We start from the raw sequence: 8,469 nt of genomic DNA on the forward strand, positions 1-8,469 counted from the left end.
GGCAGCGTTTGGAAACTTCAGTTCTGTTGTTTGCAGATGATACTGTATTGTTAAGTGAAGATGAAGAGGAACAGCAAGGCATGGTAAATGAGTTTGGGAGAGTGTGTAAGGTAAATGCAGGGCAGAGTAAAGTTATGGTCTTTGAGAGAAGTGGTCACTGAATGCACAGTGAGGCTGGGTGATGAGGAAATGGAAAATGTGAGTTTATTTCAGTACTTGGGTAGTTGGATTGTAATAACCAGATATGAAACTTAACACATTAATCAATGGTCTGATCGAGATTCGCTTTCAAGCCTTTGCATTTCACATGCGTGCATGTTACCAAAGAGCCAAACAGAAAATCCTCGCTTTGTTTCAAAGCAATGCAAGCGTTTATAGACCCCATCACAGGATGAGGAAATGAAAAGTTTGAGTGCATTTCAGTACTTGGATAGTGTGCTGAGTAGGATGACAGTTTGGAGGATGAAGTGCTTGAAAAGGTACAACAGGGTTAGAAAGATTCCTGGTTCTTTGAATGCAGTGATAAGAAATAGGGAAGTGAGCATGGAAGTAAAAAAGTCGCAGCATGATAGTATTGTGATACCAAGTCATATGTATGGGAGTGAAGCCTTGACCTTGTTGGAACGAGTCATGTGAGTGAGCAATGGAAATGAATTATTTGAGAGAAGCATGTAGAGACAGACTGACAAATGAGGAAGTCGTTATGCAGCTTACTCTGAGTTCAACTCCTTGTACTCAGAGCACGGGCAACTGACGTGGGTTCTTTTTCAGGACCGGCTCTAGAGCATGCAACAAAAGGAACAGGGCGCAAACGCAGGCTAACCAGTCTTACACGTATATTACCACAAAAAGATACAAGTGCAGGGAAAGTGCATATGGCACAATACAAATACATTATTAACACATAAGGATAGGAGGTGCACTACAGGAGGCCGGGTAGCTGCAGGTGGCGCCCAGGTGTGGTAGGCGGTCCGTCAGGTGTGTGCTCCCGTGAGAGGCACAGGTCCCTGGTTGCGTGGTGGATCATCCGGTGTGGGCTGCGGGGCGGCGTCGTGGGAGGCCCCCTTCTGGTGGGGCCTTGGTGTGTGTGGGAGCCCTCAGGACTGGGGCCGAACAGGGCAAGCAGGAGCGCAGCTCTGTGCCTGCCCTTGGAGGAGGTGGGCATCTCGCCAGTGGGTCTGGGTAGGTCTCGGCTTGGAGTCCTCGGGGCATCCCTTGGCAGCTGGGGGCTGCGGTTTCGCCAGCGTGGGGAGGCCGTCAGGGTCTGCCTGCGGTCTCTTGTACCTGGGGAGTCCGACAGCGGCTGGGGACGTCGGGACGCCAGCTGCAGTGAGCACACTCCCAGGCTCACGATGGGGCTGCTCCAGACACATTCCAACAGGGACTCCGCTGGGGAGTAAACTCCGCCCCTAGGGGTGTGGAGGTAGTGAGAGGGGCATCCCGCTTGGCCTCAGGGGGGATGAGGCAAGCAAGGGATGCTACCCTCGACGGGAGCCACAAGGGTAGTGGATGAGGGAAGTACTGTACGGTTGACGTTGCCGCGGTTCCACTAGTCCTTGGGACGGCAGGTGAGGGAAGTATGGTGGATATTCCCTCCCCAGCAAGTCTGGTGGACGTTGCTGCGGTCTTGCTCCCGGTGGTGGGCTGCAGAAGAGGGAAGTACGGTGAACGGCAAGTACGGTGGACATTGCCTTGTTCTGCATTGCCCTGGGACGGCAGGTGACGGAAGTACGGTGGACGTTCCCTCCCCAGCAAGTACGGTGGACGTTGTCACGGTCAACTGGGCACTGTGAGAGCACTAGTCACCCCTGTGCTGGCAAGTGTTGGTCCAGCTGGAGTGTAGTGCGGCGGGGCGGTGTACTACCCCCTGGCTTCGTTGAGGGGAAGAGGGGCACATGGTGGCGGGCGACGTGGGCCCATCTGGCTCCTTGTGGTCTCCTTCTGGGGTGGGTGTTTCCTCATTCCATCTGCACCTCTCTGTGGTCACCCCTTGGGGGGGGTATTTCAGAAGTGAAGGAGCGTTGTGGTGTGGATGTGGATGTAATAGAAAACGTTAGGAGGAATACGAGTATACTGAGGAGGTTTGACCACGTGGAGAGTATGGAGAGCGAGAGACTAATGAGAACAGTGTATGTGAGTGAGATGGAGGGGGGAGAGGGAGGCCGAGGACGAGGTGAAGGGATTGAGTGGAGAAGTATACTCATATGAGAGGGGTGTGCAAGCTTGGGGGAGGGAATAGGGCGACATGGAGAAGATTTATTTGTGGCCACCCCTTATGGAATTGAGGCGTCTGGCAAAAGATAGGCTGATAGACACTCCAATACACCTTTGTACTGCTTCGGTCACTGATCGAAATGTTTTTCACAATCTAACATGAGCGTATACCATACACCTCTGTCTTCTTGCTGCAACATATAGGAATAAACAACTTATTACGCTGACTGAGCAAATCTCCTAACCAATAAGAATGTGTTAATTTCTCTTCTCCATGAATATCATGAATTTGTACCAAGGTTCTAGAAGGCATTACATTCACTACATGTTTAGTTACCTGTAGCTTTATCGGCAGTTGCTACATTCACTACGTAGCACAATACATATTTCGTTTATATTTTAACGTCATAGACTACGTCTTAACAACCTAGCCGTAACCGCTAACAAATAAACTACTCATCGCTGTAGAGTAAGCGCTAATGGACATGTAAAAAAATTAAAAAGTAGTGAAGCCGAGAGACTGAGGGAGCTATAGGTGTGGTGTGTGAGTAAGTGTTCTTGCCATCACTCACCGACCTCATACGGCCCAGTGATATCTTCCCAGCTTCCCAGGTTGTGGCAATGCTCGTGCTTGTTTAATCCCTTTGAAATACCCACCCGGCAGAACGATCCCGACTCCACCACCCGAGGAGGAGGACATGGGGAGGTGACCCCTACTCCAAGAGGAGGCAACGGGGAGACGTATATGTGTCCTACACCACAACGACTCATCTCCCCCGTGACCCTATGCCCCTCTTCCATGCAGCTGGACCCCCAGGAAGTGCACCAACTAGGTGCATTACCCTCTGACGGGGAGAGCGCTCACCAAAATCGGGGTGGGACTTGCCCTTTGACAGTCCCAAGTAGGCCCTCTGTAGCAGTGTCCACCGGACCTGCCTCCACAAGAGGAAGAACAACCACCAGAGCTCACAGGCCTACTTTACTCAAGGGGAGCAGTGGCACAGTAACGTCCACCGGATTTACTGTAGGAGGAGTGTCCACCGGATCTCCTCCTTCTGCCACCCACCTTCGGGAGCAGGCGTCTTGGATCGTCAGCCAGACGACTTTCGCCTGCAGTTCCCAGGAGGGTGGCGTGCCTGTGGTAGTGTCCACCGAATCTGCCACCAGGGAGGAGACCACCGGTCATCCCCCAGCTGCACTTTTCCCCCAACAGCAGGAGGGCGGTAGAGTCCACCGGACCTTCTGCAGAAGCTAGAAAGCCCTCTGGGCTTTCCCCTCTTACTGTCCCCAGGACCAGTGGTCCTCCAGCAGTGTCCCCCGGATCTCCCTCGACCACTACCCTGGGAGGGAGCCTGGGTAGCATCCCCCAGATCTACCAGGCGGAAGCAGTGACCTCCGGACCTCTTTCCTCTGCCCCGGAGTGGAGTTTCAGCAGGGACCGCCAGGCCTGCCAAGTTGAAGGACAGGCCACCGGTCATCCTTCCTCCACTACCCCGGAGGCTCCCTATGAGGGCGCCATCTCTTGCATAGCACACCCCTCCAGAGGCCAAGTGAGATGCCCCTCGTGCTCCCCCTCCTCTACAAAGGGTGGAGACTGCTCCCCAACAGGGCCCCCATTGGAGAGTACCTGGAACGGACCTACTACGAACGTAGGTGTTCTGTCCCTGTAGCCCAGCCCCCGACCCCCATAGCAGCTGACGGACTCCCCCAGGGCGAGCGGCCACAGCCAACTCCTGATGGCCTCTTCCTCCCGGTGAGACCGCAGGCTCCAGACATCGAGGGGCGCCCTGCAGCTGACCCCTGGGCAGACCAGCCAGGACCCATCCCACCACTGTCAAGGGCAGGCGCTGTGTCACGTGCCTCTTTGCCCTGTTCAGCCCTAGTCCAGAGGGCCATCACACTCCCAGGGCTCCTACCAGGAAAGGGCTGCCCACCACACTTCCCTCCAGCACGACCTGGACTCCTGAATACGCTGCTCGAGATCTGTGCCTCTATTGGGAACGCACCCCTGACAGCCCTCCTCCCACACTTGGCCGTCACCTACGTCTACCTGTGACGTAGCCCTGGGCGCGCCCCAGTGCCCGCAACGACCCAACGTACACTGTGCAACACTCCCATACAATCCCCAGTGCTACAGACCCTGTGTGAACCCCACCTCCCCTCGTCCAGAGTGTCGCGCCCCTGTGTACCACAATACCCCCCCCCCCTTCCCCTAACGTGTCCCCAACCCCGGGAATCTGTGTTCCCTGTGCAATGTTCATACTCGACCCCTGTGCCATGTTCTCTGTTCCCCCTCCTAGTATTGCCCCCGTTTGTGATCCGTTGTGTATTGCCCCATACTCCTGTGTAACCCCACACCTTACATGTAATATCCATGCCCCTGTGTAATATCTGTGGCCCCTACATGTCTCACCCGTTCCCCTAGTGCTATATCGCAACCCCTGTGTCTTGTAAGTGGTGATTTACAGTGTCTTAGTTCTGTGGAATATCCATTCCCCCTTGGTATATATACTGTATATCTGTACAAAGACTCGCGCAGTATATCTTATTTGTGATATATCTCAGTGTAGTGCAACGTGCTGTACCATATCTGGGTGGCAGATCGTGCTGTTCCCCATGCAATATAATCTTGTTTGTGTTGTATGTGGTGTTGTGTGTTATACTATATTTGTGATATATAGATAGTGTAATGTTAGGTGTTTTAGGCTCGGCTTCCCGTTCCGTAAACGCCTAGCGTATAGCGGGGCTCTCTTTCGAGACCGAGGCTTGGACATGTAAAAGAGAGGCAGGACACAAAAAACTCCAGGGAACAACCTTACACGTGTATTGTTTAGTTAGACAGGGGAATAAGCAGTTGTCACAGACACAAGTATACTGGGTGATTATAAACTCTTATATCTAAATATGGTTAGTAGTATCTGTTTTGGAGTCACAGTGAATAGCACTTAAGGCAGAGCGTTCTCAATTAGGGAAGTCCAGGGTTTCTATACGTGTGGAGTTGTTGAGGTTATTTCACACTGGGCAGGGTGGTGTAAGGCACTGGGGTCTGATTTTGATTATGGTAGTACGAGATAAGTTCTGATGGCAGCGTATTTACTTTATTACCCTCCACTCGTATTCTGCTCTTGGCTAATTATTATCACTCTCTCTACCACCTTGATCTTGTCACTGTATTATTCTGTACACTGTTCACTGTATCTATTATTCTCTCCAACACTGGGTATTGTCGCTGATTTCTGCGACAAGGTCAATTCACTGTTCTGCCTAGGCACTGTTTGATCACTGATATTTCACAGTTAGGGTCACTCCGGTCTGCGTCCGGCGCCTGGGACGTGGTTGGAGGGTGACACAGCTCCGCTACTGACGGGGCTGGGCACCACCAGGGGCCTCCGTACTCAGAGAGCATGGGATCACACGGAAGGGTGTCCATTCTCGTCCAGGGCTGTGGGTGGCGAAAGGTCCAGCGCTCTCAGGGCTGGGGACAGGAGTGTGGCCCTCAGGACTGGGGCCGAACAATTGCCTGAAATGGTCGTTCAGGCTCCTGACGGAGGATGAGGACCTCCGCCGTCGAGGTGTGGGGAGTTCCCACCCAGGAGTTCTGGGAGCGGTCTGGGGTTCCCGAGGGCTGTGGTCCCTGGGGCTTGGCGGCGCCGACAGGAAGTGGCTGTGGCACCGGTCTGCATCAGGGTCCATCAGGTGGGTCTCCTCCAGAGCCAACTGTAGGGAGCAGAGGCCAGGTGAGCCTACAGGGCCTCTCCAATACTCCTCTACGCCCAAGACTCCCTCTGTTTCAGGGGTCGGGGAACAGGCGTCAACTACAGGCGACGGAGTGGCTACAGACCATCTCCTGCTGTAGGGCCCGGCTACTGGCCGTGGCTTCCTAGGGGCGCAGCTACAGGCCGGCACCAAGGCCCGGCTACTGGCTGTGGCCTGAGAGAGTGGGTGACTGCCATCAAACCCAGGGGCACCTTCGGAGCAGCTATAGGCCATCTGACGAAGGCGGGAGAGGCTACAGGCCGTCTCCTGTAGGAGGGGCGTTGAGCAGCTACAGGCCGTCTCAGGGGGAACACCTTCGGAGTGGCCACAGGCCATCTGATGAAGGCAGCAACGGCTACAGGCCGTCTCCTTGTTACCCTCAGAGCGACTACAGGCCATCTCCTTCAGGAGGGGTGAGTGGCTACAGACCGTCTCAGGGGGAACACTTTCGAAGAGGCTACAGGCTGTCTGACGAAGGCGGGAGCAGCTACAGGCCATCTCCTGCAGGAGGGGGTTTGAGCATCTACAGGCCATCTCAGGAAGAACACCTTCAGAGCGGCTACAGGCCATCTCCTGACGAAGGCAGGAGCTGCTACAGGCTGTCTCCTTGTTACCCTCAGAACGGCTACAGGCCATCTCCTTAGCGAGGGGCGAGAAGCTACAGGCCGTCTCAAGGAAGACACCTTCAGAGCAGCTACAGGCCGTCTCCTGACGAAGGTGGGAGAGGCTACAGGCTGTTTCCTTAGAACCCTCAGAGCAGGTGCAGGCCGTCTCCTTAAAGAGGGGCGAGCGGCTACTGGCCATCTCCAGGGTGCTGGCAGGAGCTGGATAGGCAGCTCCACCCCTTAGCTGGTTGGTGAAGGCTCGCCCGGAAGGTATTGTGGTATTCCTGCTATGGTGACGGCGTGCGAGCTCCGGGTCATAAGGGTTCACGTCCCGGGCTGACTTTTGCCATTGTCACTCTGAGTCCCGGCGTGCTGTCGTTGCTCCTCTGTGGGCTCATTGTGGGGGTGTCTGGGTATTCTCGGGGGCCCTATACTGCATTTTTTTTTTTTTTTTGTGGGAAAGAAGGAACCAAAGGCAATGAGCCAGCAAAACCGTTCCTTCCAACAGGAAAACAAAATACAAGAGAGAGCCAAATTCAAGATCCATTTTGAAAGACTGGAGATCATAGGAAGCAGGAAATACAGACAGAGGGAGACAGTTCCAGAGTTGACCTGTTGCATAAATGAAGGACTGGGAGTAACGGTTAACTCTTGCATTAGAGCGTTGGACAGAAAAGGGGTGAGAGTTTGCTGCTGTGTGTTGTACTGTGTTGCTGACATATACAGTATATGTGTATAGTGTTGTGTCATATGCCTTACTTGTACCACATATAGCGTTGTCCATGCACTGGTGTGTAAGGTCTACTGCGCTTTTGTTTATAAGGTAATATACGTGTGGAACTGGTTAGCCCGTGTTTGAGCCCTATTCCTTGTTTGCATGCTCTAGCCCGGTCCAGAATAAAAGAACCCAAGGCCCGTGCCCGTATCTGAGCCCAAGGAGTTGGGCGCAGAATATGCTGCATAACACTCCTAATGCTACTTTCCTCTCCTGTATGTGATGTATCATGAATTCCTATGCATTTAATAGTGTACACTGTATATACTAAGTGTATGTTACTCCATCACTGTTTGTGTAAGGGGAGTGTGGCAAGACTCACCAATTGTTTGTTTCTGCAAGCACAAATTTGCAACCACTACTGCTGTTTGATGAAGAAAGTGTGTGGCAAGATCCACCACCTCCCTTTGTTGTATATGTACTATGTATACCTTTACAACATTAAATATTTCATTCATTCATTCTTGCTGCAACTACAGTACACACATTGCCAAATATTAGCCACCCATACTGAGATGCGCACCCCCACGGAATCCCCCCCCCCCTAGGACGGAGCCGGAACCCCTCCCCCACCCCAGGAAGACACCACAGTGGGGCAGGCGAGCACGACAGAGAATTAGGGCGAGACGGGCACAGGTATGCCCAGCCCTATCCCCCTCTTCCCCTCAACACGCTCAACCACGACATCTCACTAACGGCCACCTACACCTCGGCCGGACCAGCCTTCGCCAGGATCGGGTTGGGACTACTCTAGATACAGTCCCAGGCAGCACCGCGGTAACGGCCACTGTACGTACCGGGGAAGGGACGGCCACTATACGCCCTTCTGCTGCAGCCACATCTGGGGTTAGCCCCAGTGTGACGGCCACCGTACGCATGTCGGCAAGCCGGAGTAGGAGAGGTGGAACCGCGGCGACGGCCACTGTATGTGCCGGGGAGGGAACAGCCACTGTACATCCCTCATCAACCTCCTCCTACGGAAGTAGCACCGCGGTAACGGCCATAGTACGTACCGGGGAGGGAACGGCCTCTGTACATCCCTCAGCTACTTTCCGTTGAGCAGGCAGACCCGCGGCCCACTCTCCATCCAGAGGCAGCGCGGGACGCCCCTTTGTCTCT

This window comes from Coenobita brevimanus, chromosome 94 (genome assembly GCF_032717465.1).
Source record: "Coenobita brevimanus isolate Jiangsu-jjx chromosome 94, ASM3271746v2, whole genome shotgun sequence".
NCBI lineage: Eukaryota > Metazoa > Arthropoda > Malacostraca > Decapoda > Coenobitidae > Coenobita > Coenobita brevimanus.